The sequence below is a fragment of the Passer domesticus genome, chromosome 2 (assembly GCF_036417665.1).
Source record: "Passer domesticus isolate bPasDom1 chromosome 2, bPasDom1.hap1, whole genome shotgun sequence".
Classification (NCBI taxonomy): domain Eukaryota; kingdom Metazoa; phylum Chordata; class Aves; order Passeriformes; family Passeridae; genus Passer; species Passer domesticus.
In genome coordinates, this window is record NC_087475.1 from 100,018,612 (window position 1) to 100,045,571 (window position 26,960).

The 26,960-nt window shown below is 42.4% G+C and overlaps 1 long non-coding RNA gene across 2 annotated transcripts; it reads right to left on the reverse strand.

Moving 5' to 3' along the window:
* Window positions 1-3,778: 3,778 nt before the first annotated feature.
* LOC135294543 (uncharacterized) lies at window positions 3,779-26,501 on the reverse strand. 2 transcript variants are annotated; one of them, XR_010356626.1, is made up of 7 exons: window positions 26,470-26,501; window positions 24,166-24,356; window positions 21,105-21,193; window positions 19,803-19,869; window positions 16,913-17,122; window positions 14,662-14,761; window positions 3,779-3,880 (listed from the first exon to the last, which is right to left on the reverse strand). It is a non-coding gene; the product is annotated as an uncharacterized LOC135294543 (long non-coding RNA). The 2 variants fall into 2 exon arrangements; XR_010356627.1 differs by lacking the exon at window positions 24,166-24,356 and having other exon boundaries at window positions 26,470-26,500.
* Between the last annotated feature and the right edge of the window lie 459 nt (window positions 26,502-26,960).

The window sequence follows — 26,960 nt, forward strand, 5'->3', positions numbered from 1 at the left end:
TGGAGGATAAATGGATAAATTGCTGAACTCCTCTTTCCTGATCAGGAAACTGGAACTCCTGATCAGGAAAGAGGAGTTCAGCAATTAGCCTGCACTTCAAATACCTATTTTGCCTAAGTCTCATTTCTACCTGCTCTTGTTCCACCTTCTCAGTAACATCTGGTTTGTGAGTAGGTGATTGCCCTACACCCCTTTTCCTGTGCTGAGAGCGGCTCCCTTTGGACGGAAGGTGCTGAAAGGGGAGAGGTTTATGTAAAGAAAGCAAGTGACTTTGAAGTGTTGTGTCCAAAGTACTGGCACAGAAATAGAGGGCTGAGTGGTTCAAGTTCACAGACAAAATATCCAAATAGAATTCTGCAAGATTTGGCCGGTTAGCTTGGAATCCAGCTGAAATGTCACCCTCTTGCTTTAGAGTTAAGCCATAGGAATAATAAATCAATTGCATCGCCTTCCCTGGCTGCTGCAGATACCAGTACATAGAATTTTGATTATCATTTTGACTGCATTTCAGGGTAGCATTCTCATCTTCTCTCACCACAAGACTTGGGGTTTGGGTGATTTCGGCTCCTGTAAAACAGAACAAAATGAAAACACAGTAAAACAAGTAAGCCACATTTTCCCGGCAGCAGAGCAGATATTATGGCTCCACTGATTCCTTACTTGCTCTAAAGAAGTACATTGCCACACACAGAGCTGTCCACATCCTCACTTCTGCCTTGGGAGTCAGTGAACCTACCCCATATGACTTATATAGATCCGTTTCATCTGCTTCCCCTAAACCAATAGCAGATATCTCTGTAACAGCTGCATCTACGCTGAAAAACAAGCTCCTTCCTGCAAGGTTTCAAGCAAACATTTTATTTGAAGTGCATGTGTTGAAAACACACAGGAAATTTCAAACTGACACATCTGGAAGCTTTTCATAGTCTACCAATGACAGCTGTGGTTTTATTTACCTTGCATGTTTTTTTTACCTTTTGATATTTTGTTTTGCAGAATAAACCAGAAAATATTTAGTGCAACCAAATAATGTGGTTTCATTTTGTATTGGTAACTGATGGATCTTTTCTTTCAGGAAAAATACAATATCTGTGCTCAGACCTTAATTTTTTTTCTTCTTTCTCCAACTGTTAGAACAAGCATGCATGATATTATTTTGGGAAGAGCTTTATATGGGAGCCTGTTGCAGCCTTAGCACAAAGCAAAAAATTAAGGAAAACTGGGTTATTCCTGAAGTAAATATCTAACAATTTCTTGGCCAGCAGTACCTGTACTAATCATATTTTATATATATAGATACATATATATCTATATATAACTTTCAGGATCCAGAGTGATACCACTGATTCTGACACAAACTTTTAACCTGTATTAAGAAGACTGATTGCTGTCCAACCATGGTATTTTGGAAGCACCATGGGAGTCATCACACTATTCATAATTTGCCATTTATATCTTTGAAGTGTGGCCCCAGAGGCCAGTGCTCATATCCAGCAAGACCTGTGCTACTGAAAATATTCTTTCTTATTTAAGTGAAAGGGTACCATCTGGTGGAGTGAGGGGGAGTTTACAATGATCCTTAGAAGATTATTTTTCACAGATCTTTATTTTTGCATTTGCAGATATTCATGGAAAAGGGACTGGAACTAATGTACCAGAGATATATACATGGCTGTTGTTAAACTGGAGACTGTGAAATGCTGCTTTGAAAGTGTTGACTCACAAGTACATGGGTTCTTTATCTGGACAAGAAAAATATCAAGGTGATATTGAGAATGGGATTTCAAAAACATAATGCAGATTAGGAGGGAATTAGTGTGTGTAGTAGCTGATGAAGTTCTGAATTAGATATGCTGTAAAAACTATCCTAAGATCCAAGTAAACGGGCTGGGAAGAGAAACCTCTTTTCACTCAGAACACAGGTCTCCTCTGGATCTTACAAGGTACAGCAGGCAGAGGAGGGGGTCTACAGCAATGTTACAGGTAAAAATCTTTCAGAGCAATATCTGTATTCAAATCCCATGTTGCTGTTTTGAGACAAGATCTGAATCCTGACAAACCAGCTCTCTAGTGTACTGTGCAGTAAGGCATCACAAAGGGATTAATGACTAATTTTTTGCTACTGTATAAAAAATACAAATTTATATCTTAGATTTCAGATTCTATGTTCAATCAATAAATTTAAGTATTTATTCAATAAATATTTAAGTATTATTTAAGTATGTACTCACTTAATGCAATAATAATTCACTTAATACAAAGTGAAAGAATTTTAATAGGAAAATATGACTCACAACATCCTGCTGCACACCAGTGATTAAGTCAAAGTAGTTAAGTGTGGGCAGTTGGAGGGAGAGACCTCAGCACCTAATCCTGGCAGTGAGTTTGTTGAGTTGGTCTTCCCGATGAAGTTGTAAAAATAAAGGCATCAAAATGTCTTGCTGGGGCACTCTGAGCATAACATGGCTGGTAACCTAATCACCTAATCATCAGCTCAGTGCTATGACAGGCTCTACTTTCTTCTTAATGGGAATGAACACATGTAACATGGGCTTCACTCTTAACAAATGTCATGATTAAACTTTTAGACATGTTTTTTTAATTTTTGTGTGACACTGAAATTACAAGATGTGGAAAAAGTTATTACTAGCAATGTTATAGAACTGATCCAGTAAATGCTAATACATTTTTCAGAAAAAAATTACATTGTCAATTTAAAAAAAAGTTCTAAATTTCTTTTAAATACTGCACTTCCACTTTTTTTTTTTTTTTTTTTTTTTTTTTAAGAGTGGGAAAAATATTTGTTCTAATGCCCTGGCTATTATCTTGTCAGGAAAAAAGACAATATGGAATGTAGAAAACATGCCCTTTTTTTCTCAATTTGTCAAATTTATTTAAAAATTAGTTACATTTGTCACCTTCCAGTTATGAGTGTAAGGAACATTTCACATGAGAGAATACTCACTTCTGTCTGTAAGCCAGCTGTTTCAGACTTGTGTTGTCACATTATTTTTATTTGAAAAATATATGATAATGGTATTTAGTATAATTTGCATGTTCCATAGTCTCTTCTGTGGTCAGTTCAATTTCACACAGCACTTTTGGTGAGGATGAGTTACACAGAGAAGGATTTCAGTGCGGGTTTCAGCATGAATTTCATAACATCCAGAGATGTAAAAATATTTATCTCATAAATCAGGGGTCTCTTAGCTCTCTTCATTGTCAGAAATTTGAATGCTACTATTATTCAGGGTGAATTACAGGTTTTCTTTCAGGGGATCCCAAACTCGTTGATGGTGTCTTTGTTTCAGAACCCTGTGTTGCTCAGTGAGGGTCATGGAAGTTTCAGCACAGCACAAGATTTTTGTCATTCAGTTAAGCCACTGGCAATATAGGTTTGGTGCTATAGCCCTCCTACTCGTGCCTAGAATTTCAACCCACTTTTTTTAGGATGACTTCTTTGTATTTTTTTTTTCATTTGAACCAGTTCTAAATTCTTATTGCAAATACAATGGAATTAAGGAATGTGCTGTTTATCATAGAAACATCCATTGGTGAGGGTGGAAGGGAAAGAAATTGCACTACTGACAGAAACTTAGTCTGTTCAGCTACTCACAGTCAGAGTAAAAGAAATTATTTTTTTGTTGTTGCAGGATCTGCACATGCTTGGTCATACTGAATTCTCCTGGCACTGTAATGCACCCCAGTGTTTTGGAGTCTCCTGTTTTTCTGAGAAAGTGGTTTTATACTCAGTCTAAACTTCCACTTGTTTTGCTGCCTGCACTAAAGCATGCTGTCTCAACTCCCTGAACTAATTGTTGGAGCCAGTAAGTGCAAGATTGTCCCTGTGCCCCTCCTGGTGGAGAATCAGAGAATCCACCTGAAAAAGAGGGAAGGAGTAAAATAAGCAAAATAAACAAACAAAACCAGAGAAAGGACAAAGTCTTCTCATGCACAGCAGATAATTTCTGTTAATGTATTTAGTGAATGTTGTGATAAAAAGAAGAAGCAATGGCTACCCAGGTATCTTTCTTTCCTTAAACATCACTGATCTCAGACAATTTTCCTTCTTCCAGGCAGGTAAAAGCTACAGACCAGTTGAATCACATACCATTTCAGACTTTCTATCTTCCACTGCCATTTGTCTTAACCTTAAGCTTATCCCTAATTTCCTCCAGAATTTGTATACAACACTCTTACAGATTGCTTCCATTCTCCCCTCTTCCCATCTTCTTGCTTTTCCTATTCCTCAATTAAAACTCATAATTGTTATGAATAGAAAGCTATCTATTTTTTTTAGGTGGCAGAGTTAAAAACAAGTCAGACCAGTTGTTGTAAGTTAGTTTCGCTGCCAAAGAAAAGTTCTTCAATTACCGGTTAATGGCTGGTGATTAACCATTGTCCCCCTGATGCTGGCCACTTGCCAGGGAGGGACACTGGACAGACCCTCCAAGTACGAGGAAAATAGCAGTGACATCAGAGCCAGTATGCAGATGAGAAATGCATTGCGCCCCGAATTTTTACAGTTTTTACAGGAAAAACCCCTAAAATTATGAGCCAACAAGTGACCTAAGTGACGTCTAAGGATGGGAGCGTAGTCCCATACCTGCTTGGAACCTTTTTGCTTCTCACCCTAACCAGAAAAGATGTTGATTAAAGAGACGCCCCGAGGTGTTAGACAAAAAAGCCAGGAATCTGCTACTCTCCCGTGAGGACGGAATCCCCAGCTCTGTCGGCAGACCAGCAGACAAAGCTGCATCACCCTCCTCCTCCGTGCCGTCGATTTCTCCCCACCTGAGCTGATTCTTCTTTATAAAGGCATTAAAAAGGAGAAAGATCTCCTGCCCATTTATTTCAATAATTTCTAAACAAGTTTTCTGTGCCTGTGCCAACTAAGTGGCCATTTTGCATCAAGGCCTGCCAAACCTCACAGCTGTGATCAGACTGTACTTTTGTTAGTCTCCAGATAACAAAGCAACCTTTTAAAATTGCTATTACTAGACCTTCAAATGACTACTTTTTGTCATCTTGTAAGTGTTTAAGAACACAAGAAACTCTCAGGCTTTCCCCACCCACTCATCTAGTCTACACAACCTCATCGTGCAAATTCTACCCTCTGTTCTTTCAATCACAGAGTGAGAGGAATTATACTGAAAGCCTTCTTCTGTTTGGCAATCAACACCAGAATAAAGCACATTCTCACTTTCATCCAGGTATAGTCTTTCATATCACACTACTCAGAAGCCATGAATATCCTGTCCTACAGGACTGATGGCTCCTTGGGCAGCTGATCACAACTTCTATTACTCTGCCTCCTATTTTAGCTGCTGGCATCAAACATGTTGCAGCCCTACTGATCTTTTGCTTCTCACTAATAAACTAGCTTATGAATGCTTCAGAAAGGAGAGCCAGTGGGAAAACAGGCAGCATTAGGAGTCAAACAGTAAAAGAGAAAGTTCGGCATAAAGCTAAGTCCTCTTGTCTCTTAACAATGCAACTACTTTGGTGAGAGGGAAGATAGCAGACAGGAGACCAACAGGTGTATTACCTCAGCCAAAAGAGAGATATGTGGAGGGTGAAATAAAGGGAATATAAAGCCAAGGAAAGGATGTTTAGTCTACTTGCAATGCTGTGGACTGAGATGCAGCAATTAAGCTGCTTGTCCGTCACCTAAACAATGCCTAAAATTCAAAGTATTGATTTTGTGTATATTTGCTGTCAATACAGTCAATAAAATACTTTGCAGAGGAAGCAAAAGCTATAGACCTCTAAATTCTCATGTAAGTAAAGAAGCATGCTTTACAGCAAATAAAACCTAAAGGATGCTGGCTGCCACACATTCTTGAGTAGAAGATACTGCTCATTAACTATTCAACAGTTTACTGAAAAACCAGGGAAAGAAGGTAAGTCAGCAAAATCTTAAAACCATCCTGAAACTGTATTTTATAACATGTATTAGTTAAAATAGATAAAAGTATTTAATTGCAGAGTTTTCTTTCTGGCACATCTGTACAAAATCTCACATATAACCACCAAATAAAACTAAAATCTTTGCTGCCAATCTTATCCATATGATAAAAAAATAAAACCAAAACATTTGACTTTGCAAACAACATAAAAATAACATATAGCCAGGCAGTGAGTAAAGTGGGAGTCTCATACTGCAGGACCAAGAATCACAGCTTGTGTTTTTCAATGCTACCAGGACTGCATGGGAGAAGGAAGAAATCCTTCTGGCTGATGATACTACAACACAGAGGTATAACCCTACAGTATTTAAGGTAGCTTCAATTAACGATATATGTTTGGTAATAGAATATGATTGAGAAAGAGTACTACCATTTCTATGTCTGTCACAACTACCCATTTTTTCACTGTTCAGATTCTTCCAAAAATATTATTACGTACTGACTAAAATTACCTAGAAGCTGATTCTGTGAACAGTTAAAAATGGAAGGGAAGGGGGGCTGAATATGAGTGACATTAATAACTTTTTTTGTAGTTTGAGGACCATGATCTATGAGGACACTTTCACTGTGCAACAATGTACACAAATCCTGTAATATTTCATAATTCTTATTACATCCTGAGAAAATAACTCATGCAGTTAGTTATACTTGCTTGAACACACTTCTTCTCTGGGAAAGAAGATGGGAATCATAAATAACAGTTAAGTCCATAAGCACCTTTATTTGTGGTGATATTTGTGTTGGTAATCAGAGTACCAAGAAAAATAGAAAAAAAAAGAAAAAAAAAAATCTCACAACACGCTCTGGTTGGATCTGTCCTTATCTCAACCCTTCATGCCACACTTTGGCAAAAAAGGACTGTCGTGGGTTTAAGCTCAGCTGGCAATGAAACAGCACATGGCCCTTCTTTTCCCCCCACACCTCCCCCAGTGGAATGGGGAGGAGAATCAAAGTAAAACTTGTATGTTGAGATAAGAGTAGTTTAATAACTGAAAATAAAGTCAAGCATAATAATAATGAAAATTAATAATAATAATGAAACAAACTAGTGATGCATTCACCATTGCAATGCAATTGCTCACCACCCTCGGACCAACCCCAGTGGCTGTGATTCCATTAACTCCCCCCAGTTTAAATACTGGGCATGACGTTCTATAGTGTGTGTTAAGGATATAGTTAGTAATTAATGCAGGTAAAGTAATATAAAATACACATATATATAAACCAAACCAACTGTACATAGGGGAAGGGAGAGGGAAGAATTTTTATCCTCAGAATGGCGAAATCGTGGCAGATGGACAGGGAGGGACCACAACATTTATATGCGAAGGAAACCTTGGCTGCACAGGAGATGGGCATTCATGAAGGCATGTGTCCAGTGACGCCCAAGAGATGACGGCCCGGACGAGATACCAATCTGAGATAACCAGAGCCATCAACACCTGCCATCTGAATACCAGATTCCGGGAATCGGGGAAGTGCATCAATCAACTCCCGGATGAAGGCTTTGTGCAGCCCAGACTGAAGAAAGAAACCAACTTGAATATGAAGAACTCTAAAAAGAAACAAAGGGACTCTGCCGTGGGCAAATTAAAGAATATAAGAACCGCTGTCTCAGAGCAGCCAGTGTGGACGAGGGGGATTTGGTGCAATAGAGGCCATATCTATGCTCACCCAGCTTACCTCCTGGGAGTGTTATGCTGTCCGTTTGATTGTTGGCTGTTGGGACTGCATTACGGTTGCAAAATAAATTCTTTTTTATTTTTTTATTAGAATTGGGCATATTTCATTTTTACTTATAACAAACTTGGTGACCTGCCTGACATGATCTGATAAGGATTCCAGGGTTCCCTCTCAAGGTCCAGGTGGCGCCCCGCTGAATTCAGGGGCTGGACGAGATTGGGATAGCCCAGTGGAACCGGTCAGATTACACAAATTTTTTGTAGCCTAAAAAGAAAGCCACAATCAAAAGGTAAAAACGGGCCCAGAGCTCTCGAGGACGGAGGTAATTCTCCATAAAGCCGGCAATTTTTACTCATAAAACAATGTGCACAAAAACTCCACATGGAAAAACGAACCATAAGTATCATGTGGTTGAATGGGGAGTGATCGAGTGTGTGTGAGACGTGATATCACGTGATTTTGGTTTATCAAAAAGCGAGTGTAGACCCCAAGATCACAGTTCCACTCTTCCATGAGAAAAGTGGTCAGTCGTGGGGGAAGCAGGTGAAAAGCTCGTTTAAAACACACATCAACCCAAAAGCCCCGGGAAATTAAGGGGGGGAAGGGGGTTGTTTTATCGATCACGGGCTGGATCAGGAGGGAATGGTGAGTCCATCGACAACCAAGGAACAACGAGACCTCACTGGATCCAGGGATAGGTAAGAGAGCTCTTCATTTTGTTGAATAAAAATCCGCAGCTCGGTTCACTGCGCGACCAGTAAGTCAGCAACAGTTTTTGGGGTTTTTTTGGTATACCCGTAAAACCAGAAAAAAACAGGCTTAGTAAAAAAGAAGGTAAGTATAAAAGATGGGGTTGAAAAAGAGCAAGATCCAGGGAAAGACCCCTGAAAAATCAGGAAGGAAGGGAAGATGTGATACTCCCAACATACCGAGGCACAGTCCTCTGGGGTGGATGTTAGAACATTGGGAGGACGGCCCTACGAGGAGGCAAAAATCTAAAGAAAAGGTAATCTACTATTGCATGGAAAAATGGGCAGATGTGGAGATTAGGAAATATATATTCTGGCCTAGGTTCGGGTCATTTGACAAAGAAATATGCAGAGCACTGTGGGAGTTTGTGTTTGAGGAAGGGTCTACGGGGGAAGAAATGGAGTATGTTATGGGAATAGCCAGTGTCGGGTTATTCCCTGTCAGAGCCTGTAAGCAACCAAAAGATGTAGTAAAAACCTGGGAACCCCTGGAGAAACTTCCTCCTCTGTACCCAAACCTTCAGATGCAAGGACCTCTCCCCAAACCCGATAACCCCGGACACCGCCAGGCAACACCGCAGGCGCCGCCACCAGAAGTCCCGTCTCCACAGGAGCAAGTGTCGGGGATCCCCTCCCCACCAGAACGGACCTCATCCCTTCCCCCTCTGGTGCAACTACAGGAGAGCCCTACACGCACGCACACATTGGCAGGGAAGGAATCCCCACCCGCCAATCGCATGAGACACAAAACCCGGAAAATGCACTAGGACGATAGCGAAGACAAGGAGGGACAACAGGGTCTCTTCCCTCTCAGGGAAGTCCCAACTGCTCCAGGGGTTATTGGTTAAGTAAACATGCCAATAAATTCAGGAGATGTACGGGCATTCAAAAAGGAAATGGGAAGGATTATGGATGATCTGTAGGGGGTGGCGGAGCGGCTGGATGAATTTCTGGGGAAGTGCATTTATTCATATGATGATATTTGCGCTATCATGAGGTCGCTGTTTAATGTTGAGGAGCAGGACATGATACGAGCAGCTGCAATAAAGGATTGGGAATGCAGAAACCCACAAGGGAGAAGCAGGGAGGTTAAATGGCCCAGCCAAAGGCCATCCTGGAATGCCCAGGTAGAAGAAGATCAGCAGAAGATGATAGAACTAAGGAACATGGTTATCCAAGGTATTCGGGGGGCAATGCCGAAGGGACAGAACTTGGGGAAGGCTTTGGGGCAATGCCAGGGGAGGGATGAAACTCCTACTGAATAGTTAGAAGGGCTAAGGAAGAGTCTCCAAATGTATTCAGGTACAGACCCTGACTCTCCAGTGGGAGCCATACTGCTAAAAACACAATTTGTGGCCAAATCATGGGAAGATATACGAAAAAGTTAGAAAAATTGGAAGACTGGCAGGAAAAGATGTTGCAAGAGCTGTTGCGGGATGCACAAAAAGTATACATGCAGAGGGAGGATGAAAAACAAAAGATTCAAGCAAAGGTTCTGGTGATAGCAGTAAGAGAAGCCCAGAAGTAGGAAAAGAATCTAACCACCGGGAAGGCGGCACATGCACAGAAACCCACGGGGAAACCTGCGTATCCACCAACGAAACCTGCACCCCGTCAAAGGGAGGCACTGGAGTGCTATTACTGCAAGCAAAAAGGACACTTTAAAAGAGAATGCAAGAAAAGGATGAAGGATGAGAAGATGTTTCAGGAAGACTAGAGGTGTCAGGGGCTTTTTAATATGGGGTCTGTAACACTGAAGGAGCCCTCGATAAAACGTAAGATTGGACCCCATAAGCAGGAAATAATGTTTCTAGTGGATTCTGGAGCTGAGAGGAGCACCGCACAACATCTGCCACAAGGATGTTCAAAAAGCAAAGATTTCATGATGGTAATCGGGGCGAAGGGGGAACCCTTTAAGGTACCGGTGATAAAAAACATAGAAGTAGAATTGAAAAATAAAATATGCTTAGGGAATATGTTGTTGGTAGAAGAGTTGATTATAACCTGTTGGGAAGGGATTTGATGGTAAACTTAGGTGTTAGCCTGATACCTCAAAAGTCACAGCTTGTGGTGAGTTTATATAAGCTGACCTCAGAAGATGAGGGAAAAATCAACCTGGCATGGCATAAAGAAGGAGAGGCAGGGAAGCTGGAAATGGAACCTCTATATATAGAAATTGAGAAACCTGAGGACCCCATTAGGGTAAAACAGTACCCAATACCCCTGGAGGGTCGGCAGGGTCTAAAACCAATCATAGAGGATTCAATAAAGAAAGGTACTTTGGAACCATGTATGTCCAGGCACAATACTCCCATTCTTGTGGTCCAGAAACCGGACGGGAGCTATCGCCTAGCTCAAGATCTGAGGGCAGTTAACCACAAGACTAAGATCTTGTTTCCTACTGTCCCTTATCCGTATACCCTGCTAAACAATGTGTCACCAGAAGATACCTGGTATAGTGTAATTGATTTAAAAGAGGCTTTTTGGACCTGCCCTCTGGCAGAAGAGAGCCGAAATTATTTTGCCTTTCAATGGGAGGATCCGGAGACAAATCGTAAGCAACAACTCAGGTGGACCTCCCTGCCCCAGGGATTCGCAGACTCACCAAACCTGTTTGGCCAGGCTCTCGAGCAGCTCTTAAGTGAATTTGTCGCGGAAAAGGGAACCAAATTGCTACAATACGTAGACGACTTATTGATAGTGGGTCCCGATGAGAAGGGAGTGTGGTCAACCACCATTTCCCTTCTAAACTTTTTAGGAAACAAGGGTCTAAAAGTCTTGAAATCCAAACTCTAATTCACGGACCCCAAGGTAAAGTATTTAGGTCACTGGCTTATGGAGGGGAAGAAAAAGTTAGACCCTGATAGAATAGACAGAATTATCTCCCTGCCTTCTCCTCAGTCAAAACAAGAGGTAAGACAAGTTTGGGGACTTTTGGGTTTTTGCCAACAATGGATTGAGTGGTATAGTAAAAAGGTAAAATTTTTATATGAAAAATTAACCACAGAAAAACCCAAGTGGAATGAGCAGGATGAAAAGATCTTTAGGGAATTAAAGGAGTCTCTCATTGTAGCTCCGGTATTGAGCCTGCCAGATGTACAAAGACCTTTTCAATTATTCGTGGATGTAAGCAATCACACTACTTACGGAGTATTAACACAAAATTGGGCAGGATCAAAGAAACCGGTGGGTTATGTATCCAAACTTCTGGACCCTGTCAGCAGGGAGTGGCCCACGTGCCTCCAGGCTATAGTGGCCACGGCTGTGTTGGTGAAGGAAGCAAAAAAGATAACCTTCGGGTCTCCATTAGAAGTATATTCTCCACATAATGTCAGAAATATTTTGCAGCAAAAGGCGGAGAAATGGCTCACCGACGCACAGCTTCTGAAATATGAGGCCATCGTAATCCATTCTCACGATTTGGAACTTAAGACCACAGCAGCCCAAAATCCGGCCCAATTTTTATATGGAGAAGCCCTAAGTATACCCACCCACGATTGTGCGGAAATTGTTCAACTACAGACCAAAATCAGGTCCGATTTAGAAGAAGAACTGGAAGAAGGGGGAAAATGGTTTGTAGATAGATCCACCAGAGTTATAGAAGGAAAACAAAAACTGGATATGCTATTATAAATGGGATAACTGGGGAAACAGTGGAATCAGCTCCCTCAAATGCAGGTTGGTCAGCCCAGGCATGCGAATTATGTGAAGTACTAAGAGCCTTGCTACGATTAAAAGGTAAGATAGGAACCATTTACACAGACTCAAAATATGCCTACGGGGTTGTGCACATCTTTGGAAAAATCTGGGAAGAAAGGAGGTTAATTATCACTAAAGGAAGGGGGTTAGTTCACGAATTAATAAAACAAATTTTGGCAGCCATCAGAGGACACAAAGGAATTGTGGTAGTACATGTAAAGGAGCACCAAACCAGTGCACAATTTAGGACAAGAGGTAACAACTTGGCAGACCAAGAAGCCAAGCGTGCAACACTCTTACAGATAAGTAGCCCAGAAATTTGTGAAGGGGAAGCACAGGAATTCCGCCCCCCCCCCCCCCCCCCATTCTCTGAAAAGGAAATCAAAGGGTATGAGAAGATGGGGGGAAAGTTAGACAGAGGTAAGTGGAAACTGCCAGATGGAAGGGAATTGGTATCTAAGGAATATACATGAAAAATCTTAAGGAGATTACACACTCAAACTCATTGAGGGGCACAGGCTCTAGCAGAACAATTCCCAAAGTTTTTTAGATGTAAAGGAATATATGAATTGGCAAAACAAGAGGTACAGGGATGCATGATATGTCAGAAAGTAAACCGAAGCTGAGCCAAGCAGATGGCACTGGGAAGCCGTCCGGTAGCATATAGACCCTTTGAGAGGGTCCAGGTGGACTTCACAGATTTACCAAAGGTAGGCAGATACCGATGCCTATTAGTAATAGTGGATAAACTGACGCATTGGGTGGAGACATTCCCGAGCTCCCGGGCCACGGCACGTGTGGTATCCAAGATATAATTAGAAGAAGTAATACCTAGGTATGGTTTAATAAAATATATTGATTGAGATCAAGGCACACACTTTACCTCAAGGGTGATAAAACAAATGGCCGAAGCCTTGGGGATCCGCTGGGAATATCATACCCCTTGGCACCCACAGAGCTCCAGTCAGGTCGAGCGGATGAACCAGACCCTAAAGGCACAATTGTCAAAATTGATACTAGAAACCAAAATGTCCTGGGTCAAATGCCTTCCTCTAGCCCTGATGAATATCAGGACTCTACCAAATTCAGAGACAGGAATATCACCTTTCGAGATGTTATACGGAATGCCGTATGAACACAGGATGCCGATAGGGCACCCCAAAATTGAAGATGGACAAATAAGAAAATACCTTATAGCAATTAACAGGAACTTGCAGGAGCTAAGAAAACAAGGAGTGATAATGTAAGGGACTCCATTGGGTTTTGCCATTCACCCAGTCCGACCCGGGGATCACGTCCTCATAAAGACATGGAAAGACGTACCATTATCCCCTCATTGGGAAGGACCTTTTCTTGTTCTCTTAACCACAGACACAGCAGTTCGAACAGCCAAGAAGGGGTGGACTCACGCATCAAGGGTCAAGCGGGTGGAACCTCAAACAGACACACCAGAGTGGGAAGTCGTTTCTCCCCCTGGAGATCTGAAGCTTACACTTCACAAACCACTCTGATGACCAAGATCGACCAGATAAAGTGTCAAGAGCCGACTGCCCATGCCACCCATTTGCGGTATTTAAGTGCTTCCATTGTAAAGAATCGTGGGTGGTGCACTGCGAAAGGGGAGGGAGGCCCAGGGGTCTGTGTGAAGATGTTTTAATCACAAAGTGCACTTGACTAACCTGTTTTTGACACTCCTCACAGAATGGCGGGTGATTGAGGCAGACTCCCTAGTGTGGTTTAGGCTCTTTCAAAACGGACTAAGGGGAAAGCTTCAATCTTGGGCCCAAATTCTAGCCATCAAGTGCTGGAGACGAAACAAAGTACCCTGCAGTGCTTGGCCAGTGACACTCAACTAGTGGGGAATATTTAAGCGAAGGTACACAGCTCGGGCTAGTTATGATCTCCATGAAACTACTTCCTGCTGCCAAGAAGATGGTTCTCCCTGCCACTGGTGGCAATCCAGTGGGCGAGAGTGGAGGCAGAGGAATGATAGTAGGAGTGATTCTGATGAGCCTGAGTCTAGTTATGTGCCTCGGGACTAGTGCTTATGCCGACAGCTAAATCAATTTGGAGCAGTGGAACCCCAGCCAAACTTGTAGAGTCTGCACTGAGAGCCTTGAGGGAGGTCAGGGTGAGGCGGAGGCTTCAACCAACCTCACATCCAGGGACTGCATGGAGGGCACAGTAAGCAGGTACTGTTGGTTCAATGGCACTTGATATAGAGCTTGTGTAACAGAGGGAGAAGAAGTCTGCATCTCGCAAGAGTTAGCGTCCAGAAAGGGTAAGTTAACCCATATAAGGCATAAGCGCAATATTGAACCTGTCAAGATTCCTGTATGTGACAAATGCGATGGTACTGTTTGGACAGGGGGAAGAATGGAGTTTTTGTAGGATATTATCAGGTGAATAAGTTATGCTCTGAAAGTGAGAAGTTGGGAATGTGTGCCATGGGAGGAAAGACCTACTGGGTAGGCAAAAAAGTGAAGTATAAAAACAAGATCCCTTTAAGAAAGGAACCAGTTATCATCGATTTACTCGAGGATCATGATGACCCAGCCTACCTGCAGTGTGATAAAACCTTTTGTTTCTCCAGGAACAAAGAAGGAGTAGACCCAGAGAGTAAGATCCAGCAGGTCACTCAGGAACTGAAAAGGGAGGAATCTGAAATGAGGAAACGCAGAATAGAACAAGAAAAATTAAAACCTTGAGTGAGCAATACGATCAATTGGAAAAACAATACAATGATTTCGGTCTGCCCACATCAGACAGGAACCTATTTATAGATCTTATGCAAGAAGTAGCTACAGAATTAGGTCTGTCAAATTGTTGGATATGTGGGGGGCTAAAATCAGCTGAGAAATGGCCTTGGAAAGGAGAAGGGTTAACCCCAGAACAGCTGTTAAAGTGGGACAATACCAAAATTTCCAAAATTATAAAACAACCCGAAGGATGGGTCCTGGACAAACGGGTAATTGGAACAATTTGCATAAGCTGGGAAGGGAAAGAATATACTGAAATTGTGGGATACACACCCTGTATTTCCACATTAACATTAAACTCGGATAATAAAAGCCAAAATTGGCAGCCAGAACCTCCCTCGGGGTACTGGAGCCAAGGGAAGAATGATAAATGCGATTGCAGTGAGAAAATTGGGCTTTGCTGGAACAAAATGGCTGGTGCTAACCCTTTCCAATCCATAGGGGAATTAAGAGACTTCTGGAATAGGCCAAAGGATATCAAGAATTGGAAAGCACCAAATGGAATATATTGGATTTGTGGGAAAAAGGCGTACAATGAGCTGCCTTGGAAATGGAAAGGGTCATGCACCCTAGGACTAATCAGACTGGCTTTCTTCACCTTGCCCCGGTCAGAGAGTAGCTCACTGGGGGCTCCTTTATATGAGATCCTGGACCGTCAGAAGAGGGAGGTAAGGAAGAAATTCCCTATCTTTGAAGGTAGCCAAAAATGGGGGGAAGAAGAATGGCCTGCAGAGCGCATTATTGAATACTACGGGCCAGCCACTTGGGCCCAGGATGGTAGCTGGGGTTACCGTACCCCAATATACCTCCTGAACTGCCTGATTAGACTCCAGGCAGTGGTAGAGATTGTATCTAACCACACTGCAGATGCCCTTGAACTACTATCAAAGCAGCACTCTCAGATGAGGGCTTTTGTCTATCAGAATAGGATTGCATTGGATTATCTATTAGCAGAGGAAAGGGGAGTCTGTGGAAAATTCAATGAGTCTGAATGTTGCATTGAGATTGATGATTACGGAGAGACCATACAAGGACTAGCAGCAGAAATAAATATGGTTGCCCATGTGCCCATCCAGAAATGGAATTCAATCCTAAATGCTTCCTGGGGGGACAATCTGTTTAATGGGGCTTGGTGGAAAAAGTTAATTTTCTTTATACTCTGTTCCATAGCCTGAGTAATTTTTCTACCCTGTCTAGTCCCTTGCTTCATCTGACTAATACATTCAGTTGTACAAGGGATGCAAATTGCAGCCATGCCTATGGACCCAGAGTGTGCGACAGGGAAAACCGATCTAGTTTCGAAAATTATGAAATTGGAAGAGGATGTTCCACATAAGTGGGCGGCAAATGCCCTAGCACAATTTGAAAAAGAAATAGAAGGTAACGAGTCAGAACTCAGAGAGTATCAGGAAATACCTCAAGATTATTAGAATAGGAGAAGGGCTGGTAAAGGAATCACAAACATGTATATAGATTCAATGGGGGTACGAAAATCATGGAAAGAGCTAAAAAAGAAACTTTTGAGTAAGTTTTTAGAAAACTGCATGAATTAAGTCATTTATAAGAATGGGGAGGGAATTGTTAAGGATATAGTTAGTAATTAATGCAGGTAGAGTTACATAAAATACACATATATATATAAACCAAACCAACTGTACATAGGGGAAGGGAGAGGGAAGAATGAAACCGTGGCAGATGGACAGGGAGGGACCACAACATTTATATGCGAAGGAAACCTTGGCTGCACAGGAGATGGGCATTCATGATGGCCCGGACGAGATACCAATCTGAGATAACCAGAGCCATCAACACCTGCCATCTGAATACCAGATTCCAGGAATCGGGGAAGTGCATTAATCAACTCCCGGATGAAGGCTTTGTGCAGCCCAGACCGAAGAAAGGAACCAACTTGAATATGAAGAACTCTAAAAAGAAACAAAGGGACTCTGCCGTGGGCAAATTAAAGAGTATAAGAACTGCTGCCTTGGAGCAGCCAGTGTGGACGAGGGGGATTTGGTGCAATAGAGGCCATATCTATGCTCACCCAGCTTACCTCCTGGGAGTGTTATGCTGTCCGTTTGATTGTTGGCTGTCAGGACTGTATTACGGTCACAAAATAAATTAATTTTTTTTTTTAAATTAGAATTGGGCATATTTCATTTTTACTTATAACAGTGTGGAATATCCCTCTGGTCAGTTTGGGTCCACTGTCCCAGCTATGCTCTCTCCCAGCTTCTTTTGTGTACTTCCTCACTGGCAGAAACTGAGGCATGGAAAAAGAAAGAAGTCCTTGACTCAGGATAAAGCAAAAAACCAAAACATCAGTGTGTTACCAACACCATTCTCTTTCCAAATCCAAAATGCGCACTGCAACAGCTAGGAAGGAAATTAACTCTACCCCAGCTGAAACTGGGACAATAAAATACAAATAAACTTCACTATTCCATTTGAAACCTTGAGTATCTAGACTTTTTCCCAGAGAAAGGTAAAGGATTTTCAATTGATAAACTTCTATAGAATTGATAAACTTCCATAACTAAGATATATGTGAGCTTCTGCATTGCTTTAACACTATTGACTTTAACAAATATACTTGAATCCACAGAAAAACCTTTATCACATTTTCTTTACAAGCTTTTGAAGCTGTTTAGTGAAGCTGAAAAGGAGTTTGGGGAGCAGTGTGATTATATGAATGAACCTATGTTGATGTACATGCAAAATGTGATAACACAATTTTTGCTCAAACTATGATATAAAGTTGGCATCAAATATATGTCAATAAATTAGTATATGCAGACAAATAGGTATATAAAAGACTACAAATCAATTAATCTTTTATTTCAGCCGTTTCATATGATGATTTAAGAACTATGCTGAATTCTAATAGCAGTAGGGCTAAAGGATATTTTCCTATTCGTATTATTCACTATAGTTAAACTTGTATTAAGATACTTTAAAAGAAATCAGAAGACAAAGTTTATTTATGTTAAAAAGCTGGTATAATTTTCAGGAAAATCCATAAACGCCAGAGGCTTATGCCCAAAAAGGAAACAGAGCAGTCCTTCAGCTTTATTTGAATTAAGGGGAAGAGTCCACTGGGACACACACCCACAGGGTTTTTTCCCTCGAGGTTTCGGAGGGCACAGCCTCCCTTGATCCTGAACTCCCAGCCGCATGTTTCCCTCTTCCTTTCCCTGTTGCTGAGGCATTAGGAAGGTACAGCCTTCCCGAACCGCCTACCACATATTGCCCCCTTGAACCTGCTGTTTTACCCCAAAGCTCAGAAGTTCGGGCTTGTGCAGCCCCTTGTCTGTTTCAGGGGCCGAGGTGTCAGGGCTCTGCAGCAAACCTGCAGTCCTAAGTCAGCAGAGCCATGAAGAGCCATTTCAAAGACATTAACACCCACACCTTCCTCAATTGTTATGAATAGAAAGTTGTATTTTTTTTTTTTAAGTTTCAGAGTTAAAAAAACCAAGCCAGACCGAGTCAGACTCCTTTAGGTTCCCTGCCAAGAAAAGCCCTTAATCACTCGTTAATGGCAGGTGATTAACTGATTGTTTCCCTGATGCTAGCTGTATGCCAAGGAGATACCAAGGGAAACCCTCCAGGGTAAAGAGATGGGCAGTGACACCAGAGACAACATGCAAATGAGAAATGCAGTGCAACCTGGGTTTTTACAGTTTTACAGTTTTTATAAGAAAAACCCCTAAAATCACGAGCCAACAAGACACAGAGTCCCCAGTTCTGTCTGCAGACCAGCGGACAAAACTGCATCATCCTCCTCCTTCGTGCCATGCCTGGGAGCAGCGGCGGCGAGGGCGCAACCCGTCGATTTCTCCCCACCTGAGCTGATTCTTCTTAATAAAGGCATTAAAAAGGAGAAAGATCTCCTGCCCATTTATTTCATCAATCAAATTGTTTGTAAAGACATTCATTTTTCTCTCATAAAGCAGCCCAGGGAAGATGTTATTTATAGCCTTGTTTTTTCTACTTGAAAATTTTCAACATTTTTCTGTCCCTAAAACAAGTTCTTATCCATTATTTACGCTTAAGTTTTTCTCGACCTGTGGGAAAATGTCAAGCATCTCTAGAAAAGACTGCAGATGGAACAGCATTAGAACATACTCAATGTTGTCAGGTGCTGTCAAATTAAATATGTGGACATGGTCCATTGGAATAATTCAAATTTACAGGAAAAAATATCTGTGATCTAAATTTTATTTCATAAGCTCATAAAGAAATGCAGCCAGTCTGACAAACAGGGGCTCGACCCCCTTTTGTCTAGACTAGGGATTCATTTATTCAGCATTCAAATCATACAGCTTCAAGTCTTAGAACCCATAACTGTTAATTCATGCCCTTACAAGGAAAAAAAAATCAATTAGGCATTTATCGGATAGTGAGAATGTTCATCCTTCCTCTTCCGTCCCACTTTGGACATCCCCTGTGAAACACTGGGAAGCACAGAAGTCCCAGCAATCCAGCTGCTACTGTGTCTGCTCCAAATGCACTGAGTAAGCTGATGGCTTTATATTTTCCATCCCGAAGGTTTGATCTAAATAGTTTTCATAAATTAAAAGATTGTGCAGAATGTGGCAGATGGAGAGGATGGATGCAGGTGCCAGCGATTTGCAGGTGACAATGGCCCTTTGCCCATTTCTGGGAACCTGTCCTGCCTGCTGGTGTTCTCTCGTTGACCCAGTGTCTGCCCCCAGCATTCGTCAGGCCTCAGCACGAGCTGTGCCAGCCAGCTCCTGAGCAGGATTTTAGGAAACTGGCACAATGCCTGTACAAGATTTAAGAACAACCTGTTCCTTATTCATTAATAAAATCTCAGTGCAGGGTGAGTCAAAAGGAATTGTCCCTCCCACACATAATTAAACTGATTGTGAGCTGATCCTATTTCCCCTTACCCTAGGGCATGAACACACTTGAGGGCTCACCTTTCCAAGGATTTCTCACTGATGAGCATTCCTTAGACTGAAGTAGATGAACCACATTCCATACATCCTGAAAATGCAGATTTAAGAACAGTCACAAGGAGAAGGCAGTTTTATATTTTCCAGTGAATCTTATTTTTATATGTAAAATAGCAATGAAAAAACCTACAAAACTTATCAGAGATATTGGAAAAATTAGTAAAAAACCTTTTGATTAACTCAGAATTTTCTTTGAAACTTGGGAGTAATTGTACTTGTGATCTGAAATGAAACCTCTGAAAAGACTTTACCAATAAAAAGTTCCTTTTTCATTCGGCTTCCGGGATTAACAAAAGGTAAACAGCCCATATTTATCAGGAAGCAGCCCGAGGCTCCTCCCTTGAGAGAGGGTGGGAAGTGCCAGCTGAAACCAGCCCAGCTCTGCTCAGCCCGTAAAGAGCTCCGTGTAAGAGCTATGTTCTCATGTGTTTTCAGCATGTGAAAAACGCCAAACACTTGTTTTTAAAATTTTTTAAAGTTTAATCGTAATAAAATGGTTTTAACAATAGTAATATAATTAAAGTAATAAAATTGGAACAATTGAGATTAGGACAATATGAGACAATAAAAACAAAGAGATACGGAGGTCCGGTTACCTTTTTCTGGGCAACACAAGCCCTAAAAAGGACACTCATAACAGATTAACCCTTAAAAACAATCGCCTGCTGCATATTCATACACATCATACATGATGCATAAATTCCATTCAAACACAGGACTTTGGTCAACTTCTTCTCTTAATCCTAACGGCGTCTTTTTGACTGAACAAGGCGGGAAGAAGTTGGTTTCTCTTGATAAAAGAGCAATAAATTCTCTTTCTCGGAAAGATTTAGTTGTCCTGCAGCCGCCATTCGATGTGAGCACCTCATTCTTTTCCAAAAAGAAAACATTCCACACACATAGTTCCTATTTTAACTACAAAAGTTAACTTTTAACTATGAAACTACGTTTGCCATACTGTTAAAATGTCAACACAGCATAACTGTCTAACATAACACATATAATATTCATTTTAGTATTTGCGAAAAGCCAATAATGAAATATGCATTTTTCAGAAGCATGAAGCTCCAGACACCAGGCACCTCTGGTGTCACACTTCTGCCAAGCAGCGGTGACAGTGTTTGTGCGGGACTCTCGCACTGTCCAAGCGGCACTGTCCGCACCGGCCGGCCGCTGCTTCCCAGGAACAGTGCCCCTGCGGCTCTCCAGAAAGCTGGAGCTGAAAAACTAAACAGGGAGCCTACCAAAAGGCCCGAGAGCACTCACCTGAATGATGGAGGGAAAAAAGAGAAGACACACCTCTTGGTCCTGACAGCTCCAGTCAGGAGCTTACAATGTGTCCTTACATTCGGCAGCTGTAAAGAGAAACAACAACAACCATGTCAGCATTTTCCTGTCCTGCAACTGCACTGATGTCAGCAAGAGACATCAGGCACTTGGGAGCCAGATGTTCTATCTGTTGCCTGGATTTTATTTTTCCCTACAAAACCTCCCTTTTCCCAGGCTGCATTAATTCATTTTTCTGGATTTGTTATTTGGTTATGCTGTGGGCTCTCCCTTTATTCCCAGTTCCTTCTTTTTAATTATTTTTTCAATTTCCAGAAAAATCTGAAGTTAATACTTTTCCTCTGGGGCTTTATTCAACATTCCATGTCCACAGAATAATTTTACCAGAGAACTACTGAAAAACTGGTCATGAAACCAGTCCCATTTTCCTGGAGTATTCCTTCTATGAATTATGTTCCATCTTTGAAAGAAGAGATAAATACACCTTAAACCTGATTTTTTTCACATTAATTTCTGTTCTTTACAACTTTTCGCATTAATTTATTTTCTTTGAGTATAGGATGCTGAACCCTGAACCGACTGTATGAACTTCTTTGTATGTGGCAACTTCCTCTCCTCTTAAATGACTGGCTCAAAACATTTATTGATTTAGTCTTGCTTGTTCAGTAGCTCAGTCCAGGAAAATGAAGAATTTCAACAGTTCATTGAAAAGTACTTCATATCAAGGGAATGACACAAAGTCAGCAGGTAGAAATACCAAACTGCCTGATTAGACTATCACAGACTCATTGTAAGGCAGATTGACACAGGCTGTATTTTAGGATAAATGTGAATGAAAAAGAAAAACGGACTTGCAGAAAGCAAAAGACAGGTAATTTGGGATTAAAGTCTGTCCGAAGGACACTGAGATAGAAGCAAGACATTAGGCTAGTTTATTTGTGGAGAAAAAAGCAAATCCACCTTACTGTGGACAAAACAGCTTTACTATCTTTACAAGCCACAGTTTAAGAACTGACCCTCAAATACAGTCTTGCATTTATCTGAAGTCACAGCATTTTCTTGAAGCTATTTTTTTTCTCTGAGACAGAGAATTCTTAGCCAAGGATGCAAACTTGCAGTTACAGACAGAAATCTTTCAACCACATCCTTGTTCATGTTGTTAAATGTAAAAGTATGCAACTGCAAGCAACCTTCATTACTTGCTTTAAGGAGAGGTATCCTTTTCCTCACCTGCATTTTATGCCCTAACAAGCTATTTGCTACATCCTCTCAGAGCAGACACATAATCAGCTGTAATGAAACAACTGTACCACACATTTTGCATGCACACAGTTTATTTATTTATTCATTTATTTGGATGAGCTGTCCAATCTTTGTCAAAACTGTTACTCCTTTTTATGCAGCAAGTGAGCTCCAGTACAGGTGAGATCTAACCACATACGGGTCCTCACAAGCCTGACTCTAATTGATAGACATTGCAGAAATGGTTCCATGACACTTTCCATAAAACTTACAGTTCTTTTTAAGAGGACATTTCCCTGTTCTTGCCTGTACAAGGACTGATTATTGTCTCAGTAATGCTCATGGGATCTGAGAAAAATGTCTGTATTTTGGCAATGTAACATAGCCATTTGTGTCAGTGACAAAAACCTTAAGCTGGCCTTTTCTGAATTACACTCTGCCTTTAAAATGTTCTCAAGCATTTATGCTTCAATCCAGTGGTCACTAAGTAGGGAGCCAGCAGAAGACTGCCAACATGAGAACAGCCAATTTGTAAATATGGTCCATAAAAGTTCTCTGGAGCTTTTTTCTAACAACAAATGCAAGGCAGGACCTGCAGGCCAATGGTGCATTTCACCCATCTTACCAACAACACAGGTGAATACCTGCTGACAAGACAGATTAGACAAGGGATGTGTGCTGGCATTTGAGTTTAAATACAGCTTTTGGGGCAAGGGACAGAAACTGCATTGTTGGAGAGTGCAGGTGAGCTTGTCTAGAACAATTAAAGCTTATTGGTGCATTCAGGATCCTGGCTGTCTTGGCTGAAGGAGTACAGCTTCAACAAGCATCACAGAGGACATCATAGGCTTTGAAAAAAGATATTTACTTAAACCACATGTAGCATCACACTGTGTCAGTAGGAAAACCATGACTTAAAACAGCGAGCACCCATTGCTTCAACGTACTTTCTGCATCAGGGTAGTAGTTAATGATTAGTGATCACTCACAGTCACTTAGAATGCATGAGGATCCCTGAAATGCTAATTAGGTAGGTAGTTTCAAATTACTTTCCCTACCGAGTTCAGTACCCTGAACTGTGCAGTGCTAGTGATGACCCAAAAAAAGGAGAGGGCTGGTAATGTCCCAAGTTTTTGTGGTTTTTTTTTTTTTTTTTTTTTTTGGTGGTTTTTTTTTTTTTTTTTTTTTTTTATTTCTAGCGTTTGACTACTCGACGCTTTCACACGCCGGGCTCTGGGTAGCGCGAGGGACGAGCCGCGGTCAGCGGGCCGAGACGGGCGCTGGGACGCGGCACCAGCTCTGGCCACCGGGCGGCGCTGCTCAGCCGCAGAACGGCCCCAGCGGCGGCCCCCGCCAAGGCGCACCCGAAATAGCCCGCGCGGGAGCCCGTACGCACACAGCCGGCCGCAGAGCCGTGCTCGCTGGGCAGAGCCTGAGGAGTGCCAGGCCCTGCACACACTGTCTGCACCCAGCGCGAGGGAGAATTTATTACTTGTTCTGTCTTCTCCTGAGTCTAGTTTAAAATTATACTCCCTATTCCATGGTTTTCTTCAATTATTTTTCGTACTTTTTTCACAAATCTTAGTCCGTGCTGTTCACAGCCTTGACTCTAATACATATGGACTGGGGGATGAGAGGCTGGAGAGCCCTGTGGAAAGGGATGTGGGGGTTTGGGTTGGTGGTAAGTGGAACATGAGTCAGCAGTGCCCTGGCAGCCAAAAGGGCTAACTGGGTCCAGGGTGCATCATGGCCACGGGAGGGGATTGTCCTGCTCTGCTCTGCACTGATGTGACCTCACCTCAAGTGCATTTTGGGCACCAGAATGTAACAGGAGCATCAGATTACTAGAGTGTGTCCAGAGAAAGGCGACCAAGATGATGAAAAGTCTCCAGAGGCAGAGGCCACTTGGTTTGTTGAGCCTAAAGGCTGAGGAGTGACCTAGAGCTTCCTCATGGGGTAAGTAGAATGGGAGATGCTGATCTTCTCTCTCTGGTGACAAAGGACACAAGGAAATCTAGAATCATTAAGGTTGAAAAAAACCTTTAAGATCATCAAATCCAACCATAAACCCAAGGCTGCCAAGTCTGTGTCTAAGACATGTCCCTAATTGCCACATTTGCACATCTTTTAAATGCCTCCAGGGATGGTGACTCATCCACTTTCACGGACAACCTGTTCCAGTGTTTGATTAATCTTTTGGTGAACAAATCTTCCTTATTTTCCAATCTAAACCTGCCCGGCACAATTTGAGATTGCTTCGTCTTGTCCTGTTGCTTGCTACATGGAAAAATACCTCCACCTGGCTACACCCTCCTTTCAGGCAGATGTGGAGCATGCTCAGTGGTGCCCCTGAGCCTCCTTTTCTCCAGGCCAAAAAAACCCCTGTTGCCTCAGCGGCTCCTCACAGGACTTGTGCTACATACAGACGTTTCACCAGCCTTGTTGCCCTTCTCTGGACTTGCTCCAGCCCCTCAATGTTTCTCTTGTGGTGAGGGGCCCAGCACTGAACACAGGATTCCAGGTGCGGCCTCACCAGTGCCAAGGAGATAGGGGACAATCACTGTCCTGGCCCTGCTGGCCACAGTATTGACCATACAGGCCAGGTGCCACTGGCCTTCTTGGCCAGCTGGGCACACTGCCAGTTCCTGTTCAGCCACACCCCCAGGTCCTTTTAGGCTGGGTCACATTCCTTTCACTCTGTTCCAAGACTGTAACTCTGTATGTTGTGACCCAAGTGCAGGACTCCTCACTCAACCTTATTGTACTTCACACCATTGGCCTCAGCCCATGGATCCAGCCTGTCCAGATCTCTCTGCAGGGCCTTCCTGCCCTCCTGCAGGTCAACACTCCCACCCAGCCTATCTCCTGCAAAATTACTGAGGAAGCCTTTGATCTCTTTGTCCAGATCATCAGTAAAGATATTAAACAGGACTGGCCCCAACTCTGAGCTCTGGGAAACCTCACTGGTGACCAACTGCCAGCTGGACACAACTCCTTTCAGCACCACTTCCTGGGCCCAGCCATCCAGCCAGTTTTTAACCCAGTGGAAAGTACACCTGTCCAATTGATAAGCAGCCAGTTTATGCCAAAAAAATATTGTGGGAAATGGTGTCAAAAGCTTAATGGAAGTCCAGGTAGAAGAAAACATCCACAGCTTTTCCCTCATCCACTAAGCACCTTGTCATGGAAGGAGATCAGGTTGGTCAAGCAGCACCTGCCTTTTCTAAATCCATGCTGGCTGGGCTTGAAGCCTGGCTGCACTGCACATGCTGTGTGATGGCACAGAGGATGAGCTGTTCCATGACCTTCCCTGGCACTGAGCTCAGCCTGACAGGTCTGTAGTTCCCTGGATCTTCCCTCTGGCCCTTCTTTTGGATGGGCATCACATTTGTCAACATCCAGTCACCTGGGCCCTCCCTGGTGATTCAGGTCCCTCAGATGGATCCCATCTGGATCCAAAGCCCTGTGTGTGTCTGCAGCAGGTCACTGAGCATTTCCATTGGATTATGGGGTGTGCATTCTGCTCCCTGTCTTCCATCTCAGAGAGCTGGGTACCTGAAGAACAACTGCTCTTGCTAATAAGGACTGAGGCAAGGAAGTTCTATTATGTACCTTTTCCTCATCTTTTGCCACTATGTTTGCCCCTGCAGCATCCAGTAAAGGATGGAGATTCTCCTTAGCCCTCCATTTGTTGCTGATGTATTTATTACTGTCTTTTCATTCCACTGGAATTATATGAAGGTGTGAGGGGAAGTTTACATTGGACATTAGGAAGAATTCCTTCACTAAGAGCACTGTTGGTCACTGGAACATGCTCCCCAGGGAAGCGGTCTCAGCCCTAAGCTTGCTGGAGTTCAAGGAGCACTTAAGTCATGTGGTTTAGATTTAAGCAGTGCTGTGAGGAGCAGGGGGTTGGATCCAGTGATCCTTATGGGTCCCTTCCAACTCAAGATATCCTGTGATTCTATAATTCTTTGATTCTATAATTCTGTGATTCAGGGTGATAAGAAAGAGAGCTGATGTGATTGTAAAAGATTACTCCCAACATGATGAAGATAAGCAGTTGTTCATTGCTTTTGTTACCTTCAAGGAGCTTACTCACCTTCTGCAGCTGTGATGCCTAATGCATAGGGGGTTTACTCTTGGAATGTTACCCTGTGGCTAAACCTGTGTGACTTCACACCTGCACACCCTCAGTGCTTTCCAGATTTACTCAACAAGGGCATTTCAACAATTTCTGGAGGCATTTTCAGGTTTAGCTTTATTTTCTTGCATAGTTTCTTAGCAATTTTCTTTCTTTCTTTTTTTGCAGCTTTATTTTTGATGGGAAGAGAACAGTTCCATACACAGACCACAACAGCAAGGGGTACTGAAAACATCCCTGTTATGGGATACTCAGTTTCAAAGGCCTCATACTCTGGAGATTGGCATATGGCCTCTTAAAACAAACATCAACTCTCTTGACTGTCCCTCCCCAACCCGCCCACCCTTTGCCTTCCCATCCATCTTCTAGCTGTAGCATTTTATTCAATTCCATTAAGTCTCCTACATGTACACCAAATTTGTGCATTTAATTTTTGATGAATTAGTTTT